Source organism: Talpa occidentalis, unplaced genomic scaffold (genome assembly GCF_014898055.3).
Source record: "Talpa occidentalis isolate TD23 unplaced genomic scaffold, MPIMG_talOcc4v2.1 talOcc4.14, whole genome shotgun sequence".
NCBI lineage: Eukaryota > Metazoa > Chordata > Mammalia > Eulipotyphla > Talpidae > Talpa > Talpa occidentalis.
Window position 1 is genome coordinate 251,943 of NW_023601433.1, and position 18,888 is coordinate 270,830.

At 52.3% G+C, this 18,888-nt stretch overlaps 1 long non-coding RNA gene across 1 annotated transcript; it reads left to right on the top strand.

The window, feature by feature from the left end:
* Positions 1 to 14,604: 14,604 nt before the first annotated feature.
* Positions 14,605 to 17,975, top strand: LOC129145696 (uncharacterized). The gene is made up of 3 exons (XR_008551615.1): positions 14,605 to 14,659; positions 15,053 to 15,148; positions 17,738 to 17,975. It is a non-coding gene; the product is annotated as an uncharacterized LOC129145696 (long non-coding RNA).
* The last annotated feature ends 913 nt before the right edge of the window (positions 17,976 to 18,888 follow it).

Genomic DNA, 18,888 nt, shown 5'->3' on the forward strand with positions numbered 1-18,888 from the left:
AGGGTCCCACATGGCACAGCAGACCTCTCCTGTATCACCTGCTGTTCCACTCAGCAGTGTATTTCAGTCAGTCTGCCTGTTCTGTTCCCCCGCTCTGGCTCTGGTGAATCCTCTCACCCTCCCGCACTTCTGACCATACTCAGTGCTTGCATAAATAAATAAATAAATCTTAAAAAAAAAACAACACTGGGAATAGCAAGAGTCATATGAGGAAGCAAAGAATGCCAACAATATTTAAATCCCATTTTTTAAAAAGGGAATTTTATTATTTGCTAAAAAGCTACCCTATCAATGAATTTTGTCAACTGTCAATGACAGTAAGTCACTAATACATAGCAGACGACTATTGCAATGTCTATCCATGACTTTTATTGTTTTTGACGGGGTGACTTTCAAAGTAGCAATGATAGCAACAAATGTTGTAGTCTCAACCCATTTGAGCAATGTGGAAATGGAATTGTGTACTGACCCACAAAATGGACATCCTCATCAACATTTCCACCCAAGACGTAAAGACACTCGCATCTTCCCCATTTATCTTAGAATTTTTAGATTGTCACCATCTTCGGAGGAAAAATGGGCTATTTACCTGTATCTCACTTTGAATTTCCACACCATTATGATGCAGCAAGATCATCAGGTGGGTGTCGCCACCGTGAGTCCTGCCCTCCTTTGTCAGGACTCTCCTAAGAATTGGATTGAAGTTCTGACCTGGGCCACGGGTACGTGAAGGTCTGATCACTGTTGTGCTTTGAGTGCTCTGAGCAGAGGACTCAATGGAACAAGGTAAAAATGCACCATGGTCCACCCAGGAGCTCGCCCTGCAGCTGTGTCCATCACACTATGGGTCCCGCTGGAGCTGGTCGCTGCCTGTGATGGAAGCTGCACAGACTCTCTGAGCACCTTCATCCTCCCCATAGCCAGAAGCTCTGCCCTGGGGGTGCAACAACCACACCATCTCCTCACTGGCCATGAGGGATCAGCGCCTGCCTGGCAGTGTCATTCCAGGCATCGAGGCCCCTGACAGTTGAAAGAGAGGTGGGTAGGGCTGCTCCAGCACTTCCCCCCACCCAAGAAGATGCCAGGTCTGTGCTTCCACCTACACTGAATAAGGAGAGAGAGGAGCTGACTGGCAGGGGCACCAAGATTACCCCCTCTGCTGAAATGGAAGGTTCTAGGCTCAGGCAGGCCCAGGGGTGTAGGTTTTTCTTTGTGTGGCTCCAATACCTGAGCCACAGTTTCCTCATCTGTACAAAGGAAAGTATCTCCTCAACTCTAGAGGTGGACACGACCCCTTCACCTGTTGTTGCTGAGCACCCACTGTCTGCTAGATGCCTAGGACACGAGCTGAGCCGAGCCCACAGCTCAGGACACCCTCACGAGCAATCGGGGACACAGGGAGCTTCAACAGATACACAAGAATTGTGACGGGAAGTTTGAGATGCCACAATCTTCCCTGGAAGGGGCACCTGACACGCTCCTGGCCAAGGGGCATCATGCAGCCCAAGGGGGCTCCAGCGGAATGACCCTTGAAGTGGACTTGGTCAGGTGAATGGGGTGGGGGAGAGAGAAGGAGGCTGTCAGAGAGGGGCCACGGGCCTGAGACAGCAGGAGCAGAGGGCAAGACTCTCGTCAGCTTGTCTGGAGGCTGGGACTTTAGCCTGAACACGGACAGTGGGAGCCACTGAAGAGCTCTTTGAGGCTGTCAATAAATCACGTGACCCAACAGGTTGTCTTGTGAGGGCAGTGAGGACCGAGGGAAGGACTGAGACAGCCCTCGGGAAACATTCTGTTCCTCCCTTTCCTCTCCCCAGCCAGGTAAAGATAGGAGGACGTGAACCAGCCCGCCCAGGACAGCAGCGACGTGCCCTTGCTCTCCAGGTAAATTCAGACCCCAGGCCCAGCTTCAGAAAGGACCATCCACGGATGAATGGGTCTGGCCCTGCCTTGTCCAGCAGCAGGTGATCAGCCCACAATCAAGGATTGTGGATTTTACGGACACATGTGACCAGAGACGTGGTTCTATCTTTATTATCAACTTCATGTTTTCCAGTTTCACGTTTTGAATTTCAGGACTTAATTCCCATCCTTGATTCCTTTATAAAGCACACTGGCACTATCCTGCAATTAAGTCACTTGAGCGCAACGTTTTCTCAGGTGGCATCATGAAGCAGAAAGGTGGAAGAATAGCCTAATATTATATTATCAATAACTTGTCATCTATTATATGATAAAACACCTTTGCCTTTCAATCTGGAATATTCCTTCTTCATCTCTAGAGAACAGACCTACTTTGTCTTTTTAGAAATTATAGAAAATAGGGCCTCCCCTGGTGGCGCAGTAGTTGAGCGGGGCTGCAAAGCTACCCACAGCCTCTGCAGCACTGGTTCAATTCCAGCCGCTGGCAAGGGTCCCACATGGCACGACAGACCTCTCCTGTCTCGCCCACTGCTCCCCTCAGCAGTGTATTTTCATCAGTCTGCCTGTTCTGTTCCCCACTCTGGCTCTGGTGAATTCTCTCATCCTTCCGCGCTCCGCGCTTCTGACTATACCCAGTGCTTGTATAAATAAATAAAAAATCATTTTTAAAAAATAAAAAAAAGAAATTATAGACAATGACACCTATGTTTTTTATTAATACTCTGTTTTATGAATGTTCCATAATTGGAAAAGAGTAGCATACCTAGGTGGGACTTCCTATTTGTATGCAATTGGCAGATTCAATGCAATTCCAGTAAAAATTTCAATGGTGTTCTTCAATGAAATGGAGCCAATACTGTTCAAATTCATATGGGATCACAAAACCTCTAATAGTGAACGTTCTTCTGACTAAAAGGGAGGAAGGATGGAGGTATTACACTCACAGACATCAAACAATACTGTTAGGGGGAAAGGATGTCCTGAGCAAACTCCCTACAGGTTTTGTGGACTCCACCCCCACTCCAGACCAAAGCCATCAAGATGCTGGGAATGACAAATCCCATCATCACCAGAGGGAGGATTGCTGGGACCTGAGGGTGGAGTTAAGCAGCCATGTTTGGTCTAAAACCAGACACGTGGGCCTTGGCTCTCTCTCTCTTAGCCTCATAGCTCTTGGCTTTTCACCAGCTCTCAGCGTGCCATTGGGATTCCAGGTCAATGGAACTGGTAGGATACATTCACGAATTTTCTCCCTCTTTTTGTAAATAAACCTTTTATTAACCTTGTGTGTGTGCCTGCAGTTGAGTATTAATAAGTCCATTTTAAGCACGCAGGTGAGGAACCACAGGCAACCCATTTCATGTTGGGGTTGCCAGTAACAAGATTACAAAGCTATTATAATAAAAACATTATTGGAACAAAAACAGACACAGAGACCAATGGAATCTAATTTAAAGCCCAGAAATAAAACCACACTTCCATGACACAGGAGCAAGGAATATACATTGCAACAAGAATAGCCTCTTCAATAAATGGTGCCGGAAAACTGGATTGCAACATGCAAAATAATGAAACTAGACCACTATCTCACACCATGCACAAACCAACTCAAGTCGATGAAAGACTTGAATGTGAAACCTGGCATCATAGACTATATAGAAGGGAACATGGGCAAACACTCAATGATACAATCCTCAGAAACATCTTTGAGGATTCTTCTCCAGAAGCAAGGAAAACAAAGGAGAATGTAAACAGTTAGGGACACATAAACCTAAAAATCTTCAGAACAGCAAGAGACAGTGATCAAAACAAAGAGACGCCCCCCTGAATGGGAGAAAATATTTGCAAACCATATGACATATAAGGGACTGATATCAAAGAGTTACAAAGAGCTTACACAACTCAAAACAAACAAACAAACAACCCAGTCCAAAAAGGGGCACACGTCAAAAGACACTTCTCCAAAGAAGAAATGCAAATGACCAACAGGCACAGAAAAAAGGTTCAGCATCACTAATATCAAGGAAATGCCTATCAAAACCACATAGATGCCATCTCACTCCAGCAAGAATGCTCTACGTTAAAAAAAAAAAAAACTGGAAACAACAAATGCTGAAGAAGCAGTGGAGAAAAAGGAGCCTCTGACACTGCCGGTGGGCGCGCAAACTGGTCCAGCCACTATGGGCAGCTGTGTGGAGGGTCCTCAGAACACTGAAAATGGGTCTACACATGTCGGGGCCCAGACCTGAACATCCGGGTTCTTGCCTGAAGCAGGTTCTGAATGTTAGCTCGAGTGAAGCTTTCAAGTTTCCTATTGTGACGACGGAACCTTTCCCCCTGCTTGCTGCTTGTGGCTTGTTTGCATTGGTGGTCTCTCCTTGTTAGAGATAAGGAGAGACCTCCTCCTCTGAACCCTATATAACATTGTACACATTCCTGAATAAATGAGACTGGCGATGATCCTGGCTTTGTCTCCACTCCTCGCTACCCCTGTCCTATACCAAGCCCCTGCTTCCTCCCCCGGGTATCGTGTAGATCTGCCCAGCTGGCCCGGACATACACATGATCCGGTGTTCCACTCCTAGGAATCCACCAAAGGGACAAAAAAAAAAACCAGGAAACCTGAACTGCTGTGTTCATTGCAGCCCTATTTATAATAGCCGTGACATGGAAACAACTCAAATGCCAGAAAACAGATGAATGGATCAAAACGCTGTGGTACAGTTACACCATGGAATATTGCTCAGCAATCAAAAAAGACCCATTCATGCCACTGGTGGCGATATAGATGGGGCTGCAAGGGATGATGCTAGCCACAATAAGGCAGGAGAAAGATCAACATCAGGTGGTTTCACTTACATGCGAAAAATAGAGAAACTGAACAAAAGGTAGAGAAAAAGACAACCCTAGCAGGCTGACCAAGACCTGAGGCACCCAGCGGGGAGGGGGACGGAGGGGGTGAACAGAGGGGAGGGAAGACCACAAGGGATTATGGTGATGGGGCACGGGGGCTATTTCAGTGGGAGCACTATGGGGACCTCCCCTGAGGGGAGACACCAATCACTAAAAAAATGAACAACCATGCAAGAAAAGAAAAAAAGAGAGAGATGGTCTTTAAGGACAGGGAAGACCCGAAGATAATATAAATAAATAAATGCTCTAAAGGGGGTCTCACTTGAGCACTGCTGGAGGCACTGCCGAGGCCTCCCCTCATCAGTTGTTCTAGATCTCAAGGAATTGTCTCTGGCCTGTGCAGCAAGTAAGCCTGTTGTGTGTGAAAATTAGAAAAATGCTATTTTTATTTTTAAAGATTTATTTATTTATACAAGAACCAGGGTACAGGCCAGAGGTGCGGGGGTGAGAGGAGTCACCAGAGACAGATTGGGGAGCAGAACTGGCGGATGGATTGAAATCCAGGGCTGAGGGGGGCAGCGGGGAGACGGGGAGGTCTGCTGCAACCTGAGGGCTGCTCCTGACCCGCGGGGTGGACTCGTCCTTCAGGGGCTGGCCAGAGCTGGGGATCTCCATCTGTGCTCCCCTGCCCCCAAGAACCCATGAATATGACCTGAAATGGTCCCCAGTTCTCACGGGGAAGCTGAGCACGATCTGAGCTGTAGGAGAGAGGGCTCCGCCATGGCGATCACGATGGAGAGACCTCGCGCAGGGCAGCGACAACCTGCCCCAGGACGGTGCGGGGGCTCCTGACCCCAGCTCCCCCTGCACCGGCAGCAGCTGCCGGCCCCGTCCTGGTGCCCCCTGGCGCCCCCCACCCCCAGCCAGGGCCTCTCTACCCGCCGGCCCTCAGAAGAGGCAGCGCCAATCAAGGCCCCGCCCCTCCTGGAACCCTGGATATCCAGTTGCTGCATCCCCAGGACTACCCAAACCCTCTGAGCACGCCCTGGCCCTGGCCACACTCGCCGGGGGCTAGAGGGTCACCTGCACCCTCCGCTCCCACTAACACCCCCAGAAGCGGCGAGGGCGAGGTCACTTGTCAGGGAGGCTACCCCAATCTAGCCACCAGCAGTGACCGCGCCCACAGCAGGAAATGTAAATAGGCCCCCCGCAGTCACCTCAAAGCACCCAAGCCCCGACAACCCGCATCCCTGATGGGGAAAAGCCGGCACCTGCCCCAGCTGACCTGAGAAACCCCAGGCTCAGCCCCCAGGTGAGCCAGGCCCCACCCACCCACTGTGAAGGCACAAAAGTGACAATGTCAGAACCGTGGGTAGGGGCCGCCAGAAACCCCCTAGACCCTCTACTCCCTGCTTCTCAGTATGTGCTTCACAACGTGTCATTACTCCTCAGATACTTCTCAACACTCCTTACTGCAGTATTTCTCCTCAGATTTTTCTCCACAGAGGCCAGTCTTCTCTCCAGAATCTGCTTCCAAGTGTGTCACTTCTCAGATATTTCTCCTCAACACTCGCTACTGCAGTATTACTTCTCAGATTTTCTCCTCAGAGGCCTGTCTTCTCAGAATCTGCTTCCCAACGTGTCATTTATTGTCAGATATCTCCTCTGCACTCCTAAGTACAGTATTGCTCCAGTTTTTTCTCCTCAGAGATCTGTCTTCGCAGTATTTGCTTCACAACGTGTTATTACTCCTCAGACACTTCTCAATAATCACTGCAGTATTTCTCCTCAGATTGTTCACCATTAGGCCTGTCTTCTCATCAGAATATGATTCCAAGGGTGTCATTTCTCCTGAGATATTTCTTCTCAACATTCCTTAATGCAGTATTTCTGCTCAGATTTTCTCCTCAGAGGCCTGTCCTCTCCTCAGAATCTGCTTCCCAGGGGGTCATTTCTCCTCAGATATTTCTCCTCAGCACTCCTTACTGCAGTAATTCCCCTCAGATTTCTGCTCAGAGGCCTGTCTTCTCCTCAGAATCTGCCTCCCAGGGGTTCATTTCTCCTCAGATATTTCTCCTCAACAAGAATTACTATTTAGTTCTCAAATTTTTCTCGTCAGAGGCCTGTCTTCTCCTCAGAATCTGCTTCCCACGGTGTCATTATTCCTCAGAACTTTCTCCACAACAAGAATTACTATAGTAGTTCTCCTCAAATTTTTCTCCACGGAGGCCTGTCTTCTGCTCAGAATCTGCTTCCCAGTGGGTCATTTCTCCTCAGATATTTCACCTCAACAAGTATTACTACAGTAGTTCTCCTCAAATTTTTCTCCTCAGAGGCCTGTCTTCTCCCCAGAATCTGCTTCCCAGGGGGTCATTTCTCCTCAGATATTTCTCCTCAGCTCTCCTTACAGCAGTATTTCTCCTCAGATTTTTCTCCTCAGAGGCCTGTCTTCTCCTCAGAATCTGCTTCCCAGGGGGTCATTGATCCTCAGACCTTTGTACTCAACAAGAATTACTACAGTAGTTCTCCTCAAATTTTTCTCCTCAGAGGCCTGTCTTCTCCTCAGAATCTGCTTCTCAGGGGGTCATTTCTCCTCAGATATTTCTCCTCAACACTCCGTACTGCAGTATTTCCCCTCAAATTTTTCTCCTCAGAGACCTGTCTTCTCCTCAGAATCGGCTTCCCAGGGGGTCATTTCTCCTCAGACATTTCACCTCAACAAGAATTACTACAGTAGTTCTCCTCAAATTTTTCTCCTCAGAGGCCTGTCTTCTCAGAATCTGCTTCCCAGGGGGTCATTTCTCCTCAGATATTTCTCCTCAGATATTTCTCCTCAACTCTCCTTACAGCAGTATTTCTCCTCAGATTTTTCTCCTCAGAGGCCTGTCTTCTCCTCAGAATCTGCTTCCCAGGGGGTCATTGATCCTCAGACTTTTGTACTCAACAAGAATTACTACAGTAGTTCTCCTCAAATTTTTCTCCTCAGAGGCCTGTCTTCTCCTCAGAATCTGCTGCCCAGGGGGTCATTTCTCCTCAGATATTTCTCCTCAACACTCCTTAGTGCTGTAGTTCTGCTCAGATTTTTCTCCTCAGGGGCCTGTCTTCTCCTCAGAATCTGCTTCCCAGGGGGTCATTTCTCCTCAGAACTTTCTCCTCAACAAGAATTACTACAGTAGTTCTCCTCAAATTTTTCTCCTCAGAGGCCTGTCTTCTCCCCAGTTTCTGCTTCCCAGGGGGTCATTTCTCCTCAGATATTTCTCCTCAACACTCCTTACTGCAGTAGTTCTCAGATTTCTCTCCTCAGAGGCCTGTCTTCTCTTCAGAATCTGCTTCCCAGGGGGTCATTTCTCCTCAGATATTCTCGTCAACACTCCTTACTGCAGTATTTCTCCTCGGATTTTTCTCCTCAGAGGCCTGTCTTCTTCTCAAAATCTGCTTCCCAGGGGGTCATTTCTCCTCAGACATTTCTCCTCAACAAGAATTACTACAGTAGTTCTCCTCAAATTTTTCTCCTCAGAGGCCCGTCTTCTATCAGAATCTGCTTCCCAGGGGGTCATTTCTCCTCAGATATTTCTCCTCAACACTCCTTACTGCAGCAGTTCTCCTCAGATTTTCTCCTCAGAGGCCTGTCTTCTCTTCAGAATCTGCGTTCCAACGTGTCATTTATTGGTTCGTTTCCCGTCTAGCCAGGGAGAAACCCAGATGGCGTGCAGACCTCTCCTGCGATGCCCACTGCTCCCCTCAGCAGTGCTTTTACCAGTCTGCTTGTTCTGCTCCCTGCTTTGTCTCTGGTGAATTCTCTCACCCTCCCATACATCTGACTGTACCCCAGTTCTTGTATAAATAAATCTTTAAAAAAAAAAATAAGATTTACCCCATATGGGCCTTCCTAGTGGTGCAAGAGATTAAGATGCAACCTATGAAGCTGTCCACAGCCACTTCAGCACAAGTTCCATCCCTGGCCAGGGAGCTAACCACATGGCACAGCAGACCTCTCCTGTCTCCCCGCCGCTCCCCTGAGCAGTGTATTTCACTCTGCCTGCTCTGTTCCCCACTCTGTCTCCAGTGAATCCTCACCCCCCACACCTCTGGCCTGTACCCCAGTACTTGTATGCATAAGTAAATAAATAAATCTTTTAAAAAATAAAAGAATTACCTCATATGCCAATTTGTGGATCAGGAAATGACAGGGAACTAAACAGTAGTACGGACTCACTCAAACAGGACCGACAGGAAACAGCTCCTCTAGGCTCGAATATTCTTGCCCAGATATGGCAACCTGCAGCTCTAGCATCATGTCCTTTATTGCCTGGATACATTTCCTGCCCATCATCTCTTTGCTCTCTTCCTAAGAGAAAGGGGTTTTATTTCTGCCACTGCTCTGTTACCTCATTTTCCAGACATGTCTGTTCCCTCTTATCTATACTTTGTCTTTCTCTTTCACCAGGTAATAGACAACCCCCCTCTTTTTCTCTGTAAGCCTTTTTTTTTTTACCATAACCTATCCCTTTGGGCCTTCGTCCCTCCCTGCTCCCTCTTAACCTCAAAAACCTGCTTTGGGTTATCAATGTTCACAGCTTTTTAATTATTTCACTTCATCAGTATATCCACTTTGATTCCCTGTTTTACACATATAAGTAACATTGCCCAGTATTTGTCTTTATAGTTCTGACTTGCTCTATTTCACCTAATTCTCTCAAGCTCCTTCCATTTTACCATAAAGGACACTCCTCTCTCCTCACACCTGGGGAGTGTTCTGTGTGCTCTCTTTTTTTTAAAGATTGATTGATTGCTTGATTGATTGATTTATACAAGAACTGGGGAACAGGCCAGATGCAAGGGAGGGTGAGAGGATTCACCAGAGACAGAGCGGAGAACAGAACAGGCAGACTGACAAAATACACTAGGGCTGAGGGGAGCAGCGGGCACGACAGGAGAGGTCTGCCGCGCCACGTGGGACCCTCGCTTACCGGCCGGGATTGAACCAGCGCTGCAGAGGCTGTGAACAGCTTCACAGCACAGCCCTCAACTGCCTGTGCCACCAGAGGAGGCCCCATGTGCTCTTTAAGGCTTTACCCTCCTTCACAGACCTTGTTGATTGTCCAGGTAGTCTGCCCGTGTACTCTCCTTTCCTCCACTTTCATGGAGAAATCTGAGAGAAAGTGGAAGGCAAAGAGCCTTAAGACATGGGGTTCCGCCCTGCATTCATTACCCACATAAGCCCTTTCTTTTACGTTTAGAATCAGACGCCTTCATTATTTACAAGGGTTGTTGAGGTGTTGACTGAAGTTCTCCACGTGAGAACACGTCACAAGCCCTGACTGACTAAAGAAACGAACCTTGTCTTTTCATGTGACTCTCGCATTGCAGGGAATGTCCAGAGCTGCAGTAAGTAGTGAATCTAGTTTGAAGGAAATGTCAGGAACAGCCGCTTTGCTGAACACCAGTGGCTCCGAGCAGGCCCGGAGACCAGAGAACCTTCCTAAAGAAGCAAGTACTTCTGGACAGCACTCTAGACAAAAACGGGGTAAGAGAAAAGAATTGGGGTTTCATCCTCTGAGTCCTGTAGGAAGGTTAAGAATGAACTAGCTGTGTGGAGTGGACTTTGGATGTGCCCGGGCACATTCCCCCACAGCGGGAATGACAAACTCGAAAGTCAAAAGGTCAGAGAAAGGCCCAAACCTTTGCTTGCAAGGATAAGGCAGAAGAACATTTCAAAGGCCTTTTCCAACTTGCCAACAGGCCAAAAGTGGAGCTCTAGGGAGCATGAGAGAGTGACGGAGGGAGAGCCAAGCCCAGGCCAGAGAGAGAATCCAAAGGACACAGGCAAATTATTCACTGGGGTAGGATTGTCAGTAACTACAACAGGCGAGTATGGAGGGGGTGGGCATCCATGAGCAGTCACACCTCAGCACACACCAGGGGACACACACAGGGGAGAAGCCCTGTGTCTGCAGGGAGTGTGGCGAGGTTTCGGCCATAAGTCACACCTAATCACACACCAGACACACAGGGGAGAGGCCCTGCGTCTACCAGGGTGAGTCGGTCATTTCCTGTGAATCACATCTCAGCAGCCACAGAGGACAAAAGTAGCCGCCACTCATTCTGCACTTCCCCTGGGGCTGGGGGTGGGGGCTTCTGAGGAAATCTACTGACCGGTCCATTCCCCAAGAGCCTAGTGGGGTCAGAAACCATCTGAACCACCCTCCACTCTCCAGACAAGAGCTGAGGACAAACAGGTACCTGAGTGGCCTGGCGGTCAGTGCCCTCCATGGTTGTGTCTGTTTTGTCTTGTTGCCTTTGCTCGAGTAAATTTTGTCTCCATACAAAGCTGACCCAGGTCACGTACCTCAGTGGTCCTTGAAGGCAGAGGGGATCCGGAGGGCCACGCAGAACTCACTCTCACCCAGGCTCCACACAAGCGCAACCCCTGGCAAGGTGTCCATCTGGAATCAGACTAAGCAGGTAACTGGAGAATCGGCTGCTGGGCCCAGGGAGAGCAATCCAGGACTGAGGCTCCCGGGGAGGGAAGTCCCTGTCCAGAGGGAAGTGGGGCCTCTTCTCTTGAAAGAGCCCTTGCCTCTGCGGACACCCTGCTCCCTCCCTCTGGGGCCTCTCCAGCTCCTGCCTCTGCAGCCTGGGGTGAAGCCCTGGTGTGTGGTGTGCTGTGCCTCCCTCCTGCCCCTCGGGGTCTGCATTGTGGGGCTCCGCACATGGACTCCGGACCCAAGCTGAGCCCTGCCCTGAGGAGGAGGACAGGACACTCCAGCTCTGCTGTCCCGTTTGTAGCTATTCGAGGGGGTGAAGGCCAGTCCCCCGAGCAGCACGGCCACAGGGCGTGCCTGGGAGTGCAGGCCACCCCGCCTTGTTCTCCCCCTGCAAAGCGCTCAGTGCCCACTTGCGGGCGGTCATCGCGGTCAAGGGAGGGGTGGGGCCTGGGGGCCAAATGCTTTGGGGGGCCGACACCCCACACTCTGACTCGACTCCCCTGGGGAGGAGGCGTGAGGTCAGGGATGCGCCTCCTCCCAGGCCACTGCCCTTCCACGGGGGCGCGAGGGCGACCTCACACCCCCCAACGCGGGCGGAGACCAACCGCGTCCACCCGGCGGAGCCGCGCGCGCCCCGGAGGCTGCGGGAGGCCCCGGGGGTCCCGCCCGCTCCCGGGGTCCCGGCGCCGCCCTCGCGGCCGCACCCCTCCCTCGGGCCGCCCTCCCGCCTCGCCGGCGTCCACGCCCCACGCCGCGGTCACCTGCTTCCTGCGCGGGTCGGAAGGAGGGCGCGGCGCTGCCCGCGAGGAGAGGACCCGCGCCCCGAGGCCCGCGGCGTCCACAGCCGGGCTGGTGGGCGGGGCTCGAGCGGTGGGCGGGCTGGTGGGCGGGGCTCGAGCGGTGGGTGGGGCTGGTGGGCGGGGCTCGCCGTGGTGGGCGGGGCCAGGCGCTGTGGGAGGGGCGGGTCTTGGAGCGTGGGGTGCCGCAGCGGCCCCGCGGGGTCCAGCCGGTTGTGGGCCCGGCGCGGGGACCCCACACTCCAGCCCCCAGGACTGACGCGAGCCCCCGATGAAAGGCTTGCATGTGAAACCTGGCACCATAGAGAACATGGGCAAACACTCCATGACATGATGCTCAGAAACGTCTTCGAGGTAGCCTGGCTCGCACCAATCTGATATTTAGGGGTAGCAGACCCACAAGGTATTACACTCCCAGACATCAAAGAATACTACAAAGCTGTTATAATGAAAACATTATTGGAACAAAAACAGACACAGAGACCAATGGTGAACTAACCTATGACACAGGAGCTAAGACTATACATTGGGACAAGAATAGCCTCTTCCATAAACGGTGCTGGGGAAACTGGATTGCAACATGCAAAAGAATGCAACTAGACCACTACCTCACACCATGCACAAACCAACTCCAGTGGATGAAAGGCTTGCATGTGAAACCTGGCACCGTAGAACACACAGAAGACAACATAGGCAAACACTCCATGACATGATGCTCAGAAACGTCTTTGAGGTTTCTTCTCCAGAAGCAAGGTGACCGGGGAGAATGTACACAACTAGGGATACAGCTAGAGACGGTCATCAACACAGAGACACCCGCCGAATGGGGGAAAATAGCGGCACACCTATGACAGATAAGGGACTGATACCAAAGATATACGAAGAGCTTACATGACTCAACAAAAACAAACAACCCAGTGCAAAAATGGAAATGCAAATCAAAACCACAATGATCTACCACCTCACTCCAGTGAGAAGGCTCCACGTTAAAAAAGAAAAACTGGAAACAAGAAATGCTGGAGAAGCAGAGGAGACAAAGGAGCCTCTGACAGTGCTGGTGGAGCACAAACTGGTCCAGCCACTATGGGCAGATGTGTGGAGGGTCCTCAGAACACTGAAAACAGGTCTACATATGATCCAGCGTTCCACTCCTAGGAATCTACCCAAGGACAGAAAAAACAGGAAACCTAAACTCCTGTGTTTATTGCAGCACTATTTACAGTAGCCATGGTATGGAAACAACTCAAATGCCACAAAACAGATAAATGGATCAAAATGTTGTGGTATAGTTACACCACGGAATATTACTCTGCAATCAAAAAGACAAATTCGGGCCTCCCCTGGTGGCGCAGCGGTTGAGCGCTGGGCTGTGAGGCTGCCCGCAGCCTCTGCAGTGCCGGTTCGATCCCCGGCTGCTCCCCGGCCACCGGAGGAGGGTCCCACAGGGCGCGCAGACCTCTCCTGCCGCCCGCTGCTCCCCTCAGCAGTGTCCTTCGGTCCTTCTGCCTGCTCTGCTCCCCGCTCTGGCTCTGGTGAATTCTCTCACCCTCCCGCGCTTCTGACTGTACCCAGTGCTTGTATAAATACATAAATAAATCTTTAAAAAAAAAAAAAGAAATAGCAATTCAATAGTAATTCCCAATAGTAACTGGGAAATGACCTAAGGAAATGATTTTGTTAGGGGGAGAGGATGTCCTGAGCTAATTCCATGCAGGCTTTGTGGACTCCACCCCACTCCAGACCAAAGCCATCAAGACTCTGGGAAAGACAAATCCCATCACCACCAAGGGAGGGTGGCTGGGACCTGAGGGTGGAGTTGGGCAGCCAGGTTGGCTATAAAAACCAGACACGTGGGCCTTGGGGTGCTCACTCTCTCCCTCGCCTCCTGGCTTCAAGGCTCCTGGCTGCGGCCAGCTCTCAGGTGCCATTTGGGATTCCTGATCCGCGGATCGGGTAGGACGCATTTAAAACTTTGTCTCCCACTTTTCTCCCTGAGCTGTACATTTCCTCGTTTCCCCTTCCCTTGTCAATAAACCTTTTATTAACCTTGTGCGTGCGCCTGCAGTAGAGCATTGGTAAGTCCTTTTAAGCACGCGGGTGAGGACCCACAGTCAGGCACCCCGTTTTGTATCGGGGCTGCCCTATAACATAATGACTACATAATTACCATTTAATTATTTAATAATTATTATTTAATGGTTATTTAATAAGCATTTAATTGTTTAATAACCCCCTCTTCGCTCCTTGCTCTCTGCCATGGCCTTTATTTTCTCAGCCCCCCGAATCAGTTGTGCCGCATAAGCATACCCACCTGGAGTCCGAGGGGTCGCCCGGCAGCCCGGACCAAGCCAGGCCCGGAAGCCTAGGGGGTCGGCCAGCAGCCCGGCCCCAGCACAGTCCGGAGGCCGAGGGGGTCGGCCGTCTGCCAGACAGACTGGGGCCGCAATGCAGCTCAAACTCCCAGCCTCCAGACCTGGCTGGTGTCACAATGCAGGTGGCCTGCCGCAATGCGGGTCCACCTGCTCAGCCCCCATGCTGGGCTGGAGCCGGCCAGCAGGTCGACCTCCTCAGCCCCCGGGCTCGGCTGGGACCGGAGAGCAGGTCGACCTATTCAAATATTATTACTTGAATATTATTCAAATATTATTATATGATTCAATCATTATTATATAATTAAGTGATTATTAAATAACAATTATAAAATAATTAAACGATTAGGAAATAACTAAATGATTATTAAATGTTTATTAAATAATAATTATTAAATAATAATTGAATATTCAATTATTAAATGATTATTAAATAATATTTATTAAAGAATTTAATGATTGTTAAATGATTACTAAATAATAATTAAATAATTAAATGATTGTTGAATAATTATTAGTAGTAATTATTAAATAATAATTATGGTTAAATCATTAAATGATTAGTATATAGTTGAATGATTCTTAAATAATTATTAAATAATAATTATAAAATAATTGAATGCAGGTGGAAATCCTCATCCCCCAGCTGAATTGGGGGGCTGAGATAATAAAGCCTGTGGCATAGAGCAAGGAGGGAAGAGAAACAACCGCTGGAAATAAGGTACCAGGAATGGGGAATGGGTGTAGGGGGCAGAGTGTCCAGGTGTTCGAGGGTCCAGGGGGTTTCTGGCGCGACCTACCCGCGGTTCTGAAGGTGTCGCTTTGGTGCCTGCGCAGTCAGGGGGCGGGGTCTGGCTCTCCTGAGGCTGCACCTGAGGCTTCTCAGCTCAGCTGGGGCAGGTGCGGACTTTTCTCCATGAGGGATGCGGGGTGCCCAGGGCTTGCGTGCCTGTTGGGGTGTCTGGGGATCTGATTTGCATTTCCTGGCCGTGGGCGTGTTCACCATCTGCCTGTGGCTAGAGGGGGGATGTCCTCCCAGAGAAGTGACCTCACCACTCTGCCTAGGGCGTGTTTGGGGCACAGGCTGCTTCTGGGGGTTTGGGTGTGAGCAGAGGGTGCAGGTGACCCTCTACCCCCTGGCGAGTGTGACCAGGGCCAGGGGTGCTGAGAGCATTTGGGGAGTCCTGGGGATGCAGCAGCTGGAGATCCAGGGAGGGCGGGCGGGGTGTGTGAGCCCCTGCTCTGCTTGGAGCCACCCTGGCGTCTCAGGGTCGCAGGCCAGTTGGGGCCTTGAGGTGCGCGGCCTCTGCTGAGAGTGGTCGGGCAGAGGGGCCCTGGCCTGGGGAGGCACCAGGACAGCCTGCCGGGCAGCAGCTGCCCGCGCAGGGAGGAGCTGGGGGTCAGGAGCCCCCACACCGTCCTGGGGGCAGGAGGACGCCGTCCTGAGCTCAGTCTCTCCATCGTGATCCCCATGGTGGCACCGTCTCTCCTAAAGCACAGGTCGTGCTCAGCTTCCCCGTGAGAACTGGGGACCATGACATGGGCCTCCCGGGGGGCAGGGGGTGCAGATGGAGATCCCCAGCTCTGGAGATCCCCTGCAGGACGAGTCCACCCCCGCGGGTCAGGAGCAGCCCACAGGGCGCAGCAGACCTCCCTGCTGCTCCCCTCAGCCGTTGATTTCAGTCCATCTGCCTGTTCTGCTCCCCACTCTGTCTCTGGTGAATCCTCTCACCCCCGCACCTCTGGCCTGCGCCCCAGCTCTTGTGTGCATAAAGAAAAAAATCTAAAAAAATAAAAGGGGAAGCGTGTAGCTAAAGAAGCGTTTATTACGAATGTGAGGTTTTGTGTGAGCTGCTGGGGCGCATCTGATGCAGCTGCAAGTGACAGGTCCCTCAGGGAGGAGGCGCAAGTTGGTCTCCCCATCTCTGGCAGTTCCCCCCTGGTGTGACAGCCGTGTCTTCTCCCCTTCCCAGGAATTGAGGAAAGCAGCCTGGAGCTCGCCCATCCGGGCCCACCCCTTCCCACTCCCCTTTGCAGACCCTCCCTCAGCCTCCCGTTTCCCCTTTGCATAAAGACCCTGCCCTCTGCCCAGAGCAGGACGGGGCCTGTCAGACATGAGGCTGCTGCCCTCCTCCTTTGTCCACAAATTCAACCACTTTCCTTTCCCCCAAACTCGGTTTCCTTTTATCGGTGGAGGGAAACTGAGGCCGCCGTCAGGGCCAATGGGGGCAGGCCAGAGACAGGAGTTGGATGCCACTTGGCTCTGCCAGCCCCAACTCTGACTTCCCAGAGATGGAGCAGTTGCCCGCAGTGCCGTGCCAGGCTACCCCCATCGCCTGGGCATCCTGGGGGGATGCCTGACCCCCTTGCTCAGAGGGAGTGCCCTCTCTCGAGGAGGGAGAGTCCCAGCAGCTGTGGGGTGTTTCCTCTGGGGAACATGCCAAGTCCTCCCCGGGAGAGGCACAGCTCTTCTCTGCCCCCTGGATTCACCTTGGAGGAGATGGAACCCGGGTAGAGAACCACGGTCCCCTGGCATTTGGTGTCAGTTCCCCGGGTGCACGCCACGCCCCTTGCCTGCGCACATTTGGGAGGAATCAGAGTCCCCGTCTGGGAGGGAGTCTAGTTCCCCTCCTTTTGGGAGGGAGTCTGTGAGTCTCCCTCAATTTGGGGCTCCCGTGGTGTGTCGGGCCTGGGGAAGTGGGAAGTGGGAAGCACTGGGTATTTCCGTTGGGTGTCTGGTATTTGGAGTCTCCTGTTCATTTCTGGAAGCCCGGGATGTGGTTAAGATGGTGAGAGGTGCCGTATTTGTCTCATCTGAAAGCCCCTTGGGGACAGTATTGACTGCGTTGAGACCTGTAGCTGCCAACCCATGTCTAGGAAGCAGCTCCTCTCCCCGTTTCCCTGCAGGAGCCCAGGAGCAGCTGACAGTGGGGACAGACAGGTGCTTTCCCAACCCTAAGGCCAGGCAGCGCTCCTTTTCCACACTGGCTGCCTCGGGCATGAGTTCCTTGGGACGATCCTCTTCTACAGTCTCACCTGACATCCAGGGCAAGCTCAGGTGCTTTGGCTGTGGGCAGCCTAGGACAACCCTGGCTCTGTGGACACTGGCAGGTGGCTGGGAGGGTTGGATTGTCCCAGGGAGAGCAGTGGGCCTGGACCGGGGCTTCTACTTCCCTTACCTGGTCCTCACTTTGTGCAAATAGCTTTGTGAATCTGAACATTGGGCCTGTGTAAGGAATTCAAACAAGTATCTGGAATCGGGTCTTGGGTATTTAAAAGTTTGGCATTTTTCTTATTTTTATGTGTTTAGTCAGACAGCTGATGCAGTATCTACCAGTCCCTGTGAAAATGGGGTGCAGAGTCAGCTGAAGAGAGCGCGCGCCGCTTGAAGGAGGCTCTTCTTCCTCTGACCTCGCTGGCCTCTTCGGATCGCACTTGGGACCTCTGGGATCAGGCTCGCTTGGCTTTGTCAAGATTCCTTTGGACTTTCCAGTCAGCTATAAAGGAAGCTTGCCAGGCGGTTGCAAAATTTCTGAACTTCTTATTGGCCATTGGAAGTGATAGGTTTCATCAAAAATCTAAGTTTCTTATTTAAAATAGTCAATGCAGTGATCAGAAACTACAGTCGTTTTCTGTAAACGAAAAGTAAGATCTTTTTGAAAGTGAGACCAAACTGCAAAGTGGGATCTTACTCTCTCTCCCTGCTGCCCCCATCCTTCCGGGGACGGGCAGGAGCCGGGCCTTCGCCGTGCGAGTTTTCTGTGCGTGTCTTTGAGCAGCTTCCCGTCTTGGGCTCTGCAGCTTCTAAGAGAATTGGGGGCCTCCCTGGGGGCGCAAGGGGTTGAGACGCAACCTAGGAAGCTGTCCGCAGCCTCTGCAGCGCGAGTTCGATCCCCGGCGGGGGAGCTACCCCCCCCCATGGCGCCGCCGGCCTCTCCCGACCCCCGCGCCCCTCGCAGCGGGCGTCAGCCACACGCAGGGTGGGGGGACAGCGGCCCCGGGAGGGGTTCTAGGAGGGGCGCCACGAGGCAGGCCCGTCTTCCGCGGGGACTCGCGCAGGGGACCCTGGAACGGGGGCGCTACCACCTTTGGTGACAAACCCGGCCGGCGCCGAGCGGGCTGTGGTCGGGGTCGGGGCCTCGGCCTGGCCCCGGGCTGCGGCGAAGCTGACCCCGGCGCTGGGCGTGGGGGGGCGGGGCTGGCGCGGGGGCGGGGCGGGGCCGGGGTGGCTCAGGGGCGGGGCTTGGGCGGGGCTGGCGGGGCTTGGGCGGGGCGGGGACAGGGGCTTGGGGGCGGGGCGGGGGCGGGGCAGGGGCTCGGGGGCGGGGCGGGGCGGGGCGGGGGCGGGGTAGCTCAGGGGCGGGGCTTGGGCGGGGCTGGCGGGGCTTGGGCGGGGCGGGGACAGGGGCTTGGGGGCAGGGCGGGGGCGGGGTAGGGCTTGGGGGCGGGGCGGGGGCGGGG